This window comes from Rhinolophus ferrumequinum, chromosome 13 (assembly GCF_004115265.2).
Source record: "Rhinolophus ferrumequinum isolate MPI-CBG mRhiFer1 chromosome 13, mRhiFer1_v1.p, whole genome shotgun sequence".
In the NCBI taxonomy this organism is placed as follows: Eukaryota; Metazoa; Chordata; class Mammalia; order Chiroptera; family Rhinolophidae; genus Rhinolophus; species Rhinolophus ferrumequinum.
Window position 1 is genome coordinate 13,357,645 of NC_046296.1, and position 14,468 is coordinate 13,372,112.

Consider the following 14,468-nt stretch of genomic DNA (forward strand, 5'->3'; position numbering starts at 1 on the left):
TATCTATCTATCTATCTATCTATCTATCTATCTATCTATCTATCTATCCATCTGTAATGTATTCCTTAGAATAAAAACAATGAAGTGTACGTTTTTATTATCCTCAACTTAACTTACAGATGAGGCAACAGGAACATAAATGTGAAGTAAGTTACCCACGGTGCAGAAAAGGTAAACGGCAGATCTCATTAATGTGCTAGTCTTTCCAGCTTCCTACTTAGATTTACTAATTATTGATTATGATTTTAATCAGGAAAACATATACATGTTACCTCGTCACTATGTATAGGCATACTGATTGGAAAGGTGGACTATTTAGTTTTTTAGTTACTAGTATATTTTTCAGCACACATTTTATTTAAGGGATTGAGCCAAATCACAGTCTTGCAAATATGTGCAGAAAATGTATCATTTCACTCAAAATTCTGTCCACATGCAATTTATTCACATAGGAGGATCAAACAGAATTAGATGTTTTCTACTATTCTTTTTGTTACACTTTCACAAATTTGCATTCAGACTATGTGACAGATTAGAAAACTGGCCCTTTCCTACTGTATTGCTGAGATAAATATCCTTAGGGAAGTCTTTTTAGCCGGTCTGTTCTTAGCTTCTTTTCCCAAAATGGGGATTATGCTTATCAGGACCAAAGTGTAAAATCAGCTACATTTTCTCAAGCCCACAATACACACGATGCGCACACACACACACACACGCACACACATGCACACACACACACTTATATATGCACACATCCCTTTTTGGCATCTTGCTCTTTGCTTCTTGTTTCCTCCCTCATTAGCAAAGAATCGTGTACTCAATGAACTATAAAACAACTGCTACTACCGTGTGTCTCTGGAAATAAGACCTAACCGGAAAATAAGCCCTAGCATGAGTTTTCAGGATGACATCCCCTGAACATAAGCCCTAATGTGTCTTTTGGAGCAAAAATTAATATAAGACCCGGTCTTATTTTCGGGGAAACACAGTAGTAGCAGTTGTTTTATAGTTAATTACCCTCAAAGTATTCCTCCAAAGAAGGTCAAACTAAGGGAGTCTAATACACACCCCCTCTGTACCAAACAATTATATTTTATGTATGATCATTTCAAAATTCACTGTCACCAAATAAAAATAGTACATTTTGCAGCCAACACTCTGTGTTATTATTTAAAATTTTAAACACAAATGAAACTCCCAAGCGGTAACATACAGTGAAATAACTGATTAAAGTTCTATTTGTTCATCTTTACAATCTCTACACTTCCAATTTACTGATTACATGGAAGAATATATAGTACCACAGGTTCTGGAGACATGAACTGCATCCTAAAAGAATTGGAGTAAGTTTGAACTGTTAAGAACTTAAACTTACTCTTGAACACAGTCTACAAAGCAACTATATAATTGGAAATTATCCAAATTAACTTCCATACGAAATATAATGCATTACATATAAAATACATTAATTTTAAGTTTACACACGTATTATTATAACTCAACGGTAACCACAGCATCTTTTTTAGAACTTCCACTCCAAAACAATAATGTTTTTGAGGGGAGCATTTCATCACTAAGACTATTTAAAATTGATATAACATGGTAATAATGAAAAGTAGACCAACTTTGTATGCCTTTATCATTGTTTTTAAACTCTCTAGACTACACTCCCACATAGGCGATCCCTGGTGTAGACTACTCTACCACCAACCCTCTTGATACACCACTTAGTCTAAAGAAACTCTATTTGGTGAGTTTCAACGGAAACACCGTTTGAAAGTGCTGTGTGACATAAAGTAGTACAACAACGCAAAGCGCTAATTTGTTTCAACAGTATACTCTGGAAGATTGGAAGGGCCTACTGTAGGAAGCAAAGGAACAGTTCACTATTGACAGCCTTAGATGCTTTGAAGAGGTGCCTGACAATTAGGACATGCATGCTTAGCACTCTCAGCTTTATACCAGGAAAGAGGTCCCAACCACAAAGCCAGGTAGGGCGATCTGCACTGTGACCAAACACATCACACAACTGAAGATGATCCTAGTATTCTCTGTCCAGTCATTTGAAAAGGCAACTCAAAGATGTAACTGCGAGTTACATATGCTTGATATCCAGGAAACTGCAAGGAGCTGACCTGACTGGTTATGATCACAGTGTCAGCACCACAGGCAGAGTTTCCAGAAGACCATGTGGGAGTATAATAAACAAGAAATGGAGATACTCGTACATCACTGATTCTATTTTTAATGCATGGAAGTTTAAAGTAGCAGTGATTGACTTTAGACTGTAGCTCTACAAAGTTTGTCAGGAGTCCTGCGGCATAACTGTGGGGAAACTATTTTCACACTCCAATTAAACTAACATCCTGGTGAGTCTAGATTTTTAAAATTAGGTTTCAGATCAAACTCACTAAGTTCTATTTAAATGTTTAAGACTCATATTGATTCATCTCTTGGCTCTAAACATGACTAAGAATTCATTAATTGGATATGTAACCTTGGGCAAACCAGTTTTCTCTGGCCACACATTTCCTTATTTGTAAAATGTGTTTTAGACTTGACCATCTCTGACCCTCCAACTCTATAATTTTTAGATCTATGATCTTGTATGTAAAATGGATTAGAAGTGATGGCAATTAACATCTCTTTTTTTTTAAATTTATTTTTAATTTATTGGGGTGACAATTGTTAGTAAAATTACATAGATTTCAGGTGTGCAATTCTCTTGAGTGCTTGCTTTACTGCAGAGAAATCAGAACTCCATTGAAAACTTCTTGTCTTAGTTCAAAAACCATACCAACTTGCCACAATTATTATAAAAGAAAAGTCTTCCTAAAAAGGCAATTATAAGGAGTTAAACTTGGCTCTAGGATTATTTTAAATTATCCAGGTTAATAGTTGCATGTACTAAAGTGTGATCAAGATAACAATTCTACCCTAACCCCAGGTACTTGTAAATGGATGTGAATAAATTCATGACCTTCAAAACATAACAGAATTGAGCTTAGTGGCTGTTAAAATTCTAAATGTACTTAGTGCTTTTTCAAAGGCAATATTTCCTTTAAAAAGTGACAATATATAAAAATATTTTGTTTTCTTTTTGTCTAAATTACCAAAAAAGTAAGGCATGGTTTAATAAGACTCTGGAGATCCCACATAATGCTGCTGCTTCAGGCTGATATAAAATGGGTAATTTTCCTTTACCAACAACAGATGCCTTATGTTTTAGTTCCTGAGTTCACCATGAATCACTACAGCATTTTCAACGAAGTAACTGAAATCGTGTTCCTTTCTTGACTCCCTGCCATTGTTAATTCACTACTGTGTTTCCCCGAAAATAAGACCTAGTTGGACAATCAGCTCTAATGCATCTTTTGGAGTAAAAATTAATATAAGACCCGGTCTTATTTTACTATAATATAAGACCGGGTCTTATGTAATATAATAAGACCGGGTCTTATATTAGTTTTTGCTCCAAAAAATACATTACAGCTGACTGTCCAGCTAGGTCTTATTTTCAGGGAAACATGGTAGTTCTTAAAGGTAGAATGAGTTTTAAGAAAGCCATTTGTTGTCAACAGATCTTGATATTAAAAATTCCTTTCAGTTTTTGTTTTGTTTTGTTTTTTAATGTGGGGATATGACAGAATTCAGAACAATGACTAATTTAAATTTACACAGTAGAAAAACAGAGACTCTTCCCAAAAAGTCCTAACATCCAGCACTTAAAGAATCATTATAAATGCTTTGAAGTTTATAATCTGTTACTTCTCCAACACCCCATATTCACATGTAAAATCATTTTTCCAATGTAAAAGAACATAAATGAGGCTTTAAAAAGTTTTATAGAATATACAGTTATTCTAAGAGTTGACCAAAAAAAAAAAAAAAAAAAAAGGCAATTCACTAGGCAACTTACTTTAGTTAAAAATAAATTCTTCTAAAACACAGAGCTGGAGATTTGTTGCAATGATAATCCTGTCCAAACAACCAGTGCCAGAAAATTAAATGGTTGAATATTTTCTTTCATAATATAGTTTTTCTTTGTTGGATAGTCTCAAGAGTTTTTTCTTTCTGAACTTCATGGAGCATAAAATATGTTATGAATAGTTTTCCTGACTGACGGCCACTTAATGTCTTCCTTAAAATTGAATCTTTAAAATTGAAGTTTTAAGTGCCACATTTCTAAGTTAGGCAAGGTGATTTGACAGCTCTATATAAAAACATGTAAGTCTGTGGTTGCTCTGAGTTTGTCTGAGTGGGGAGAAGAGTCTCCTGTTCCTCTCTTTGAATAATGTTCACTAAAATGTATTACTGTTCATACTGGTAAGTGTGGAAACTCTATGTGAATAATACCTGAAAAAAACTATTGCCCTAAGTTTTCCTAACCACTCCACTTTCAACATTATAATCACATTCATGATCACAAACGTCAATATTCATAATCACAAACCTCAAGTAGGCTCTGACGGATGCCCTAAAATCCTATTCTCATTATCCCAATAATTACTTCATACCTTTCCCTCAATTCTCAATCCAATTTTCTCTTCTCCAATTTCATTCTCACTTAATAACCTCCGTGTACCTTGTTTACTATTTCTGGAAGAAATAGAAGTGATGAGAACTTAATCATACCCCACTATCACCTCTACTCACCACTTGCCCCTGTACCTTACACTCTGACTTTCCTCTTGTGGAACCACCCTCCTGAAAAAGTTTCCAAGTTTCCACCTAATGCTAATACACAGCTCTGTTTTCTCACTTGATCCCAACTCATTTTGATTATGCGAGAACACTGTCCCAACAATGGATATCACTCTCTCTCTGGGAATCATCACATTTTTTCCCTCTTCTGAATAATCTCCATTGGTGTAAAAATATACTGCACTCATGAATGTCAGCAACTTAGTTTTAAATTAATTCAAAAAATTAGATGAAATGATGAATAAATAAATTGATATTTTACAAAGCAAATGCAGCAAAATGCATAGACTCTAGGTGGTACGGCTATGGACATTCAACTGTTACATTCTTTCAACATTTCTATATGTTGGAATAATTCCATAATAAAATATTATAAAAATCATAGCCTAATTTCTCCCAACTTTAAATAAAAGCTTATCCACTTCTAGTACCATTTCCTTCTTTCTCCTTATTCCTAAAAAGCAGTGCCTACATTATTTTGACTTTAATTCTACTTCTTCACTGTAAAAAAAATATATTCTGTATCTTAAAAATTAAATGCCATAAATAGCATATAGGCGTTTTTTAAATCCAGTCTGATTTTTTTTTGTCTTTTTATTGGAGCATTTAATGTTTCCAGTGAATTACTGTCATACCATTGCTGATCTATATCTTAGTATTTGCTCTACAGACTGCATGTGATAATCTCTATTGTACATACTAAGAGAGTAGTGAAATAATATATAACAAGCTAACATACGGATAATTGACTAAAAGTAATAAAATAATACAAAAGAAAGCAAGGGGAAAAAAGGAAAAAGGAACATAGAACAAATTGCTACTTTCACCACAGCTGAGATACACAATTATATTTGACTTGTTAACTTCAATTTACTGCTGATTCTAACCTCGTGTGTGTGTGTGTGTGTGCGTGTGTGTGCATGCATGTGTGCACGCACTATTATTGTCATATATTTTAATTATTTACATATTTCACTTCAACAGACGTTATTATTATAGTTTTATGTAGTTAACATGCATTTGGATTTACCCACATATTAATTCTTTGCTTTGCATTCTTTGCTTTATCTCTGTGCTTCAATTCAGGATCATTTTTCTTCTGCATGAAGAATACCCAAATACTCCTTTCAGTGTGGATTTGCTGGCGACAAAGTCTCAGTTTTTGTTCATATGAAAATGTACTTATTTCACTTTTATTTTTGACTAACATATTGCTGGTATAATAATTATAAGATAGTAACTACTTTCAGTAGCCTGATTACTTCATTCCATTGATTTTTGGCTTTAATTGTTACTAATGAAACGTCAGTTCTATATCTAATCTTGATCCCTTAGAGGTAACATTTTTTCCTGAGTGTTCTGAAAATTTCCTCTTTACATTTGATTTTTGATGTTTTATATGCAATTTTCTTGAAGTGCACAGCACTTCTTAAATATGTGGCTTAATGTCTTACATCAGTCTTGTGAAATTCTTAACAATTATATATTGACTTTGTTATTCTCTTTATCTTTTCTACTTAGAAAATCTTAGGGAACCTAGACTTGTATGTTACTTGATTTTTTACTATGCTAAATCCCTCATACTTTTTCCCCAGTGTTTTTATCCTTTTGTCTCTGTATGTTTTATTCTGGATATTAATTCTTACTTACCTTTCAGTTCACAAACTCTTTCTTCAGGTTTGTCTAATCTGCTGTTAAAGCCATTTATTAAATTCATTACAGTTATTTTAACTTTCAATTCTAGAATTTCAATTTTATTCTTTTTTTAATAGCTCTGTACCTCTGCTATAATTCTGTCTTATTAATTTCCTAAAAACATTTACATATAATATTTTGATATCCTGTCTGGCATTTCCAATATTTACATATTTTGTGGATTACTTTTTAATGTTTTTCTCTTTGTTTCAGAGAATATTGTGTTTTTTTTCCATGCCTTGCTATTTTTTATTCGATGACATAATCTGAGTATTAATTGTGGAGTATATAAAAAGTTATAGATGATGATATCTTCTTCCAGAGAGAAATTAGTTTGGGTGTGATCAGAATATTATGATATAGACAGATCATCTTGATCTAATAAAGAAATGAGCTGATTTAGTCCTTGTAAGGTCTGATTCCCATACTATACCCCTTCCTGAGTCCCAGATGAAAAGAGTGGGATGTTATGGTAGATTATACTTTCTGAAGATGGTTTTAACAATGTGTGTCTATTTCTCTTGATCCTGTGCATGTGTCTGTGACAACATTATCAATATGGCAGGACTGAAATCCTAGCATGTTGTTTTTGAGGATAGATCACAAAAATTCCTTGGACATTTGCCTCTCTTTCTTTGGGATCCTCATTTTTGCAACCCAGCGACTATATTGTAAAGAAGCCCATAGCAGGCAACTTGGAGATACTAAAAGAACAGGACACATCTTGTATTTAGGATGACATCCTCAGCTGAGGTTCCAGCTGACAGTCAGCACCAAGTCCTACACATATGTGTGGAGACTCCTACAGATGACTCCTACAGATGATTCCAGTCCCCAGACATCGTATTGCCCTTAGCCTTTGAATTTTCCCAGTTGAAGCATCAAACACTGTCAAGTAGAGACCAGGCACGATGTTGTCGCAAACTACAGGATCTCTGCGTATAATAAAATAGTTGTTCCACAACGCCATATGTGGGGTGATTTGTGCAGCAATAGTAACTGGGACAGGTATCTTTCAGACCTTTAGTTCCTGAATGTCCATTTCGGTCCCCATAGATCAGTGAAACTACCAAGAGCTGTTCTCAGCTCCTCATAGTCTTATTAATTGCCTTGTAACTTGCAGGCATTCATACTTCTGGATTTCTCCTCTTTCCAAAACCTTGACTCCTGAAGAGCTTGATCAGTTAGTACTTTTCCAGTGCTTTGAATATTTTAGTTACTCTTGCTTGGGAGAGTTTATCCGAAACAATGTAATTCTCCCCTTTGGGAGCATATTTCAACTTATGCAATTAAATTTTTAATTTAAATCATCAACACACACACACACACACACACATTTTTAATTTCCAAAAGTCGTATTTGGGTCATTTTTAATTGTGTTGTTTTTAATATCTTTTTCATCGCTAACATTTTAAAGTCCCTCTTAATTCTGAAAACATATTAAACAAAATTATTTTTTATATTTACTTCTGATAATTCCAGTATCTGTTGCTCTAATGAATGGGAATCTCCTGTGTTTTTCTGTTTGTTCTATTCACTCTCGCTTATCATTTATATTGATACGTTTTTGCCTTAAGCACATTCTTTCTTGAAATGTATCTTGAAAAATATTTTGGAATTACTTACCCCTTATATGAAACTTTATAGTTCCAGAAAATCTGTTTCTGACAATTGCTTAGTTCACTATTATCCTGGGACCATCTCCACTCAGGCACAGGTTAACAAAGACAAGCTGGTTTCACTCTTTGTGAACTGAAATTAGTAGATTTCTCTTGTCCTTCAGTATCCCCCCTCTACAAGGGGAGTCTCCTATTCACCGCCCCCCCACCTAGACTTTATATCCTGTCTACTCTGAACTATGCACCCTTCAATAGAAAACTGTCAGTTAACCTACAGGTGAAATCTGGTTTGGGCAGATATCTTTCAAGCTTGCCATTTTGCCATCTTTTTCAGCATTTTGGGATTTGTCATGGTTTTTCCAGGTTACGGTACATACAAAGAATGTTTTTATATTTTACCTAGCTTTTCAGTTATTTTCATTAAAAGGGGCAGTTATACCCAGCCTACCCTGTACACTCTTTCAAAATGGTAGCCAGAAATCCAGACTTAACATGTGATTTTCATGTGATATACCCAGTTTAAAAGTGCATTGTAAAACAAACAAAACAAGTTGGATTCAGCCCTTAGGGATGCCAGTCTGTGTGGCCTCTGGCCCGTGCAAATAAAAGTGAAAGCTAATAAGAGAAATTATCTGGAAGTGCAAAAAAGTGGGCCCAAATTACCTGTTAAAGGCTTCTTGCTGCTGCATAACACTCTAATATATAAAATGTTTTTGTTCTTAACTGAAGTTTTCTTTTGTACATTGATAAGCACTGGAGGGCTACTGTGCCCTTAAGAACCTGGAAATGAGGGACACTAGACGACTTATTAAATCTTCAACTGAAATTTAACACAAAAACTTCCATTGGGATCTGAAGTGAGCCAGGGGCATCACACTCTTCCAGCGGGTGTCTTCATAATTTATTCACGTAACACTCTGGATTCCATGCTTACCAAGCACCCTCCGCATATCCACATACTCCTGTCTGTGAGCAGAGACAGTGTTGGTAATGCTGTCAGGACTATTTTGACTCTGGGTTACAGTCATTTCTCCTGGTAAATCAATGAAGGGATGCTGGACTATGATCGGCTTCCTAATAGCTTCACTAAAGAGTGACGTGATTATGTCCAAAGGCACATTTCTGCTGGGGTAACCATTCCATTTCTCACTGTGAATTAATGGAACTGCATTTTATGTGTCTCCTCAGAGCACTCCTGAATTTTCATTCTCTCTCAGTCATCTTTCAATCTCGAGCAATATTGGCCAGATCGATATTTTTCAAATCGGGGTATCCATATCATCAAAAATACACTGTACAGCACCAGGATGTATGAAAAGCCTAAAGAATAATACAGGACATTCTCCTGAAATAATATATAACAAAAATGTTAGAGGAACTGACACAAGTTTTTATTCAAAGTAGCACAAGTATAGTATATAAAATTTGTATTCATCTTAAAAGTAAAATTGAGATTTCTAAGAAATCTGTCACTTGCTACCAACCCCAGGTGGCTTAATCAGCAGACTCCCAAGACTACTTCAGTGGCAAAGTTGGTGATCCAATACTTGTATTGTTACCGTTAAGTACCACTTCGACTGCCCTGTCTTCCACTGTTCATTTGGTTGTTTTTCCTTTTTTTTTTTTTTTATTACTATTATACTTCATTTTCTGGTTCTTATCTTTTCTATTGTATGGATCGATCTATTTATAATGCTGAGGAATTCTATTTTGTAGTCATTGTAGAATGATTTGTTTGTTTGTTTCTCGGGGGATAAACATTACCCAGTTCAATCAATGAATAAGGAGTAGAAACTCAATTACATTATCTAATAAAGTATTTTGCAGCTAAACTGTCTATATGAAAGCCACATTAAGGTGTATTGTAAGAGAGCAGAAAGTTTGTATAGTCACACCTTTCTTCTTGGGCTCCAGGAATTAGTGTGGCAGCTACAATTCAAGCTGGGTTTGGAATAATGAATAACATGTATCCGTCTCCTTATGCAAGCTCTTCAATAGCATCCTCTCGTCTTTAGAATAAAGTTCCATCTCCTCTCCATGGAGTAAAGCATGATCTGCCTCCAGCTCACCTCGAAGAGCCTCAGTTTTGTCACACTTTGCAATATGCCTACATGCCAAGACTGAAATTCTCTCACTTTCTTAATCACTCCATGCTCATTCTCATGTCAGTGCCTTTGAATTGCTTGCTTCCTCCGCCCTGACCACCCGCTCCAACTATCTCATTCCAAAAATCACCAACCTGCATGTCTAATAGACTTCAGTGTGATGCTTCTGTGTTAACCAAGGCCATTCATACCATTTCACTTGTTATAATTTCTACAGTAACTGTTTCTGAAACAATATGGATAGTAATAAACAAATAACATTTAAATTTTCACAAACAAGAAAAGTGATATTGTCTCAGTAATGAACCCAGAGCTTGTTTTCATTTTGATATAATGCTTAGGCAGATATCCCCACTTTCTGTCAATTTAGAGAGATGCAAATGAACAATCAAAAATTAGAAAACACATCTTTTTTTTTTTCTACACCAAAACCAAACCAAAAAAAAAACACGGAAGCACAAAGTTTATAAGCTCTATTTTAAATTATTTAACTCATTGCTGATTACAACCTTAAGAAGGATCCGGTTTGAATCTCTATATGAATTTCCCTCCTTATACGTCATGACTCATTTATAACGCTAGATGGTTGGATATTTTTAAATGTTTTATTTATATGATGGGGTTTTATGAGCATTTTTTAAATTGGGAAAGGAGCAGCGCCTTTTGTTTCAGGCTTTACATCTGAGTCTTGCCAAAAGAATGGAAACAGATTACTTCAATCCAAACCAATTTAGGTTCAGATTTTTTAAGCAAATTTTTAGCTACAAATATTTAGCCTAAAATGTTTAAAGGAAAATTGTTTCATTTGGCAAACAGAAAACAAATGTTCATCCATAGAAATTCAGTCCTCAAACATTTTTGCTCTTTGGAATTTATTAATCTGAATCTTATAAAAGAGAGGAGCAATGTCACTTCCTACGGCAAAAAAATCAATTTTAAAGTCTAATCCCTTACTAACACAGATCTGTAATTCTTCAAAGACACCATTTAGAATCCACGGAGGGGGGTTTTAAGAATTTTCTCTCAGTACTGGAACAATCAACACCATTTAGGATCTCTAGGACAAGCAGTCCACATAAATAGCCAGAAAACTATCCAGTGATTACATAGTCAAGCTAGACACAATTCCCAACAAAATTTTATTTTTCCCTCTGAAGTCGTTAAGGTTTTCATACTACATTCCATGTTACCCGTACAGACTGGGCCTGCTCATTTGCATGCAAACCATATCTACATTAATGAGGTTAAATAGAAAATGAATGTTTAGAACCATGTAATTATATCCTAAGAATTGCTTTCATCTGAAATAACAAGAAATGTGAGGCAACGGATTTTGGCAACATGGGGGCAGCTGACTTGTCTGAAAGGGTCAATTTTCAATGTCTCCTTTTGCTAATAATATACTCACAACATTCGCAGACAGTTATGGATAGTTCTTTGTGCTCATCTCATTTAACTCTCCTAAAACCCACTGACATCTGTACTATTACTGCCATGACCCCCATGTTACAGTAGAGAGAGAGACAGAGAGAGAGACAGAGAGACAGAGAGAGAGACAGAGAGAGAGAGAGAGAGACAGACAGAGAGAGAGAGAGAGAGAGAGAGAGAGAGAGAGACAGAGAGAGAGAGAGAGAGAGACAGAGAGAGAGATTATTCCGTGGGTGCAGAAATTCAGAGCATGAAAGTGGCAGAGTTGGATTTGAACACATGTCAGCATGACATCAAAAGCCACACCCTTAACAGCTATGCTGATGTGGTCTATTTGCAGGTCCTTCTACTAACAAAGGAAGCCTTTACAAAAGCAGGCGAATCTTCAGAAACAAATGCACCCATGGGCTGTGTAAGGGGACAGGGGGCAGGAGAGAATAATACCATATAAAAATGGAAATAAAAGTGTTTGTTGGCATGATACAAAATTCGTATTTTTTTAACTTTGCTAGTTACTCCTGCCTCCTATGGCTGTCCCGAAGTCCCGTGGTGCCAGAGATCCTTGATCTGCACTGCAGCAGGCATTCAGAGCAGGGGATGAGTGTGATTGTACGTGAAAGCTTTGCCCTGATCAGAAAGTCAATTTTCCTTTTTTCAGAGCTTTACGACGATCCCCCGGCAATAGCAGCAGAATAATACACCACATTAATGTTGACTTTTCACATTACTGAAACCACCTTTAGAAGAAATACTTACAGAAATGTCCTCATATTATGTTTTCCTGGAACTCTTCTGAATTAATAACATTGATTTGATGAAATTCAGTATCAGAAGCCTCCCTGATGTCTAATGGTACTCCTGGTACTACAAGAGATCAAAAGGCTCTGGGCACGCCTCTCAGTAGCTTCAAATCTCACTACAGTACATTCAAGGACAAGTCTTCATTTTATGTTTACAGTCCAGTTTTTCGTTTGTTTGTTTGTTTGTTTTTGTACTTCTGTGAAAGTTTCAATGTGGGAAACAAGATAAAAAAATGCAAGGACATCAGTACGACTGCCCCCTCCCCTCCTGTGAGGTCACCACAGAGCAGGAGCATTTACAGCAGGAAGGGGCCTTGGTTGATTGCCCTCCAACTGAAAAGAACATTCACATAACCTGTCTCTTCAGGATAAAGGAATCAGCTGGACTCATAGTGCCAACATCCATGAAAGGAACAAGATCCTAAAGGAAGGGAAATCTCTAGCTCCCCAAGACTTGCTGTTTCTCTCAGTTGCTACCTAGTTGAAAACAACACCAAATTCCAGAACTTTCAAGGTACAAGTGGCTGCCCAGTGGCAATACGGGTCAGTCCAAAAATAAAAATAGAATCAAACTTTCCAAAACAGGAATGTTGAACGTTGCTTTCTGTTCTACTCTGCTGCTCATCCCCTTTTCCCAATTTGTTACCAAACATTTCCAGTTCCTGAGACGATACCTGGAGGAATCAAGTTGTAATAGTGTAGAAAGAGCCTAATCTGGAGGCAAAGCTGCAGAGTGGGCCTGGCTGTGTGGAGCCTGTAGATATCTCCTTGTTCTGGAAGGGGGCTGGGGGAGAAGACGTAAGGGAGCTTCTCTTTGCACTGCATCTCCCAACAAGGAGTTCACCTAGGAAAAGAGGTTAAAGACTCACGGTCCCCGCCCATCTCCCCTCCACACACCTCAAAGGGGAGCTGTTGCAGATCTAGAGGGAAGAAGGAAGAGAGGCTGGGGTACAAGGAAAGAGTTAAAGCACTAGGAAAATCAGAGGACATTAATGAACCCAATACTCACCTATGTGTCTTGGGCCATGTGGGCTGCCACAGAGCAGAAACAAAGCCCACTAGGAGGAGCAGCTCAAGGGAGGCATGCCAAGGCCCACCGTGACAGGAGGTGGCTCTGGCATGGTGGCTCCAGCACGGTGAGGTTTGCTGCTGCTCGTGGAAGGGCAGGAAGAACGCAGTCAGGGCAGAGGCCCCAGAGCAGGATGTCTTAATGACTGTCACTGCGAATGTGTGAGTCACCACAGAGCTGCCAAGGAAAGGGCTTGGGGACGTGGCAGGGAGGGGCAGTGGAGTGAGAAGCAAGAAGGTAGGGCAGCCCACCCACCACTGGGGGTTTCATGACGAACACACACCTTCAGTTCTGTCTCTCAGGCAGTTACGGCCTGGGGACTATGTGCCCATCTGAAAAAAAATAACTGGATTCATTCAGTATATTATTTTGTAGGTGTAAAACCAATCATTTAGAGAAAGGTAAACTATGTTTTAAATATGCATGGGAAGCACACTGTTAAAAGTAAATTAGAATAAGTGTGCTGGGAAGCAAAATCCACTTTTTTATAATATTGGTAATCACTTCCTAAATTATCTGTTTTATTTTATAAGTATGTGTTTCTGTGTCTTGATTTTCTGCAAAGCAGGGCACACAGGTATAGGTTGTTGATACGAGAGAGAGAGAGAGAGAGAGAGAGAGAGAGAGAGAGAGAGAGAGAGAGAGAGAGAGAGAGAGAGAGAGACTGACTTATTACTGCTGTTCCTTTACCTATTTGCTCTTCCCCTTTTGAACCACCTTGGTCATTAAGATTTATTGCCTAGGATTAGGAAAGCTTTAGCAGAAAACAGGAGAGAAAAGAGCCATATTAAAAGAACACAGCATAAGGATAAGGCCGGCCCGGTGGCTCAGGCAGTTGGAGCTCCGTGCTCCTAACTCCGAAGGCTGCCGGTTCGATTCCCACATGGGCCAGTGGGCTCTCAACCACAAGGATGCCAGTTCAACTCTTCGAGTCCCGCAAGGGATGGTGGGCTCCGCCCCCTGCAACTAAGATTGAACACGGCACCCTGAGCTGAGCTGCCGCTGAGCTCCCGGGTGGCTCAGTTGGTTGGAGCACGTCCTCTCAACC

The 14,468-nt window shown here is 37.0% G+C and overlaps 1 protein-coding gene across 7 annotated transcripts in view; it reads right to left on the bottom strand.

The window, feature by feature from the left end:
* CTNNA2 (catenin alpha 2) overlaps positions 1-14,468 on the bottom strand; it is a 1,256,663-nt gene that overhangs the window by 873,133 nt on the left and 369,062 nt on the right. The window lies entirely within an intron of this gene.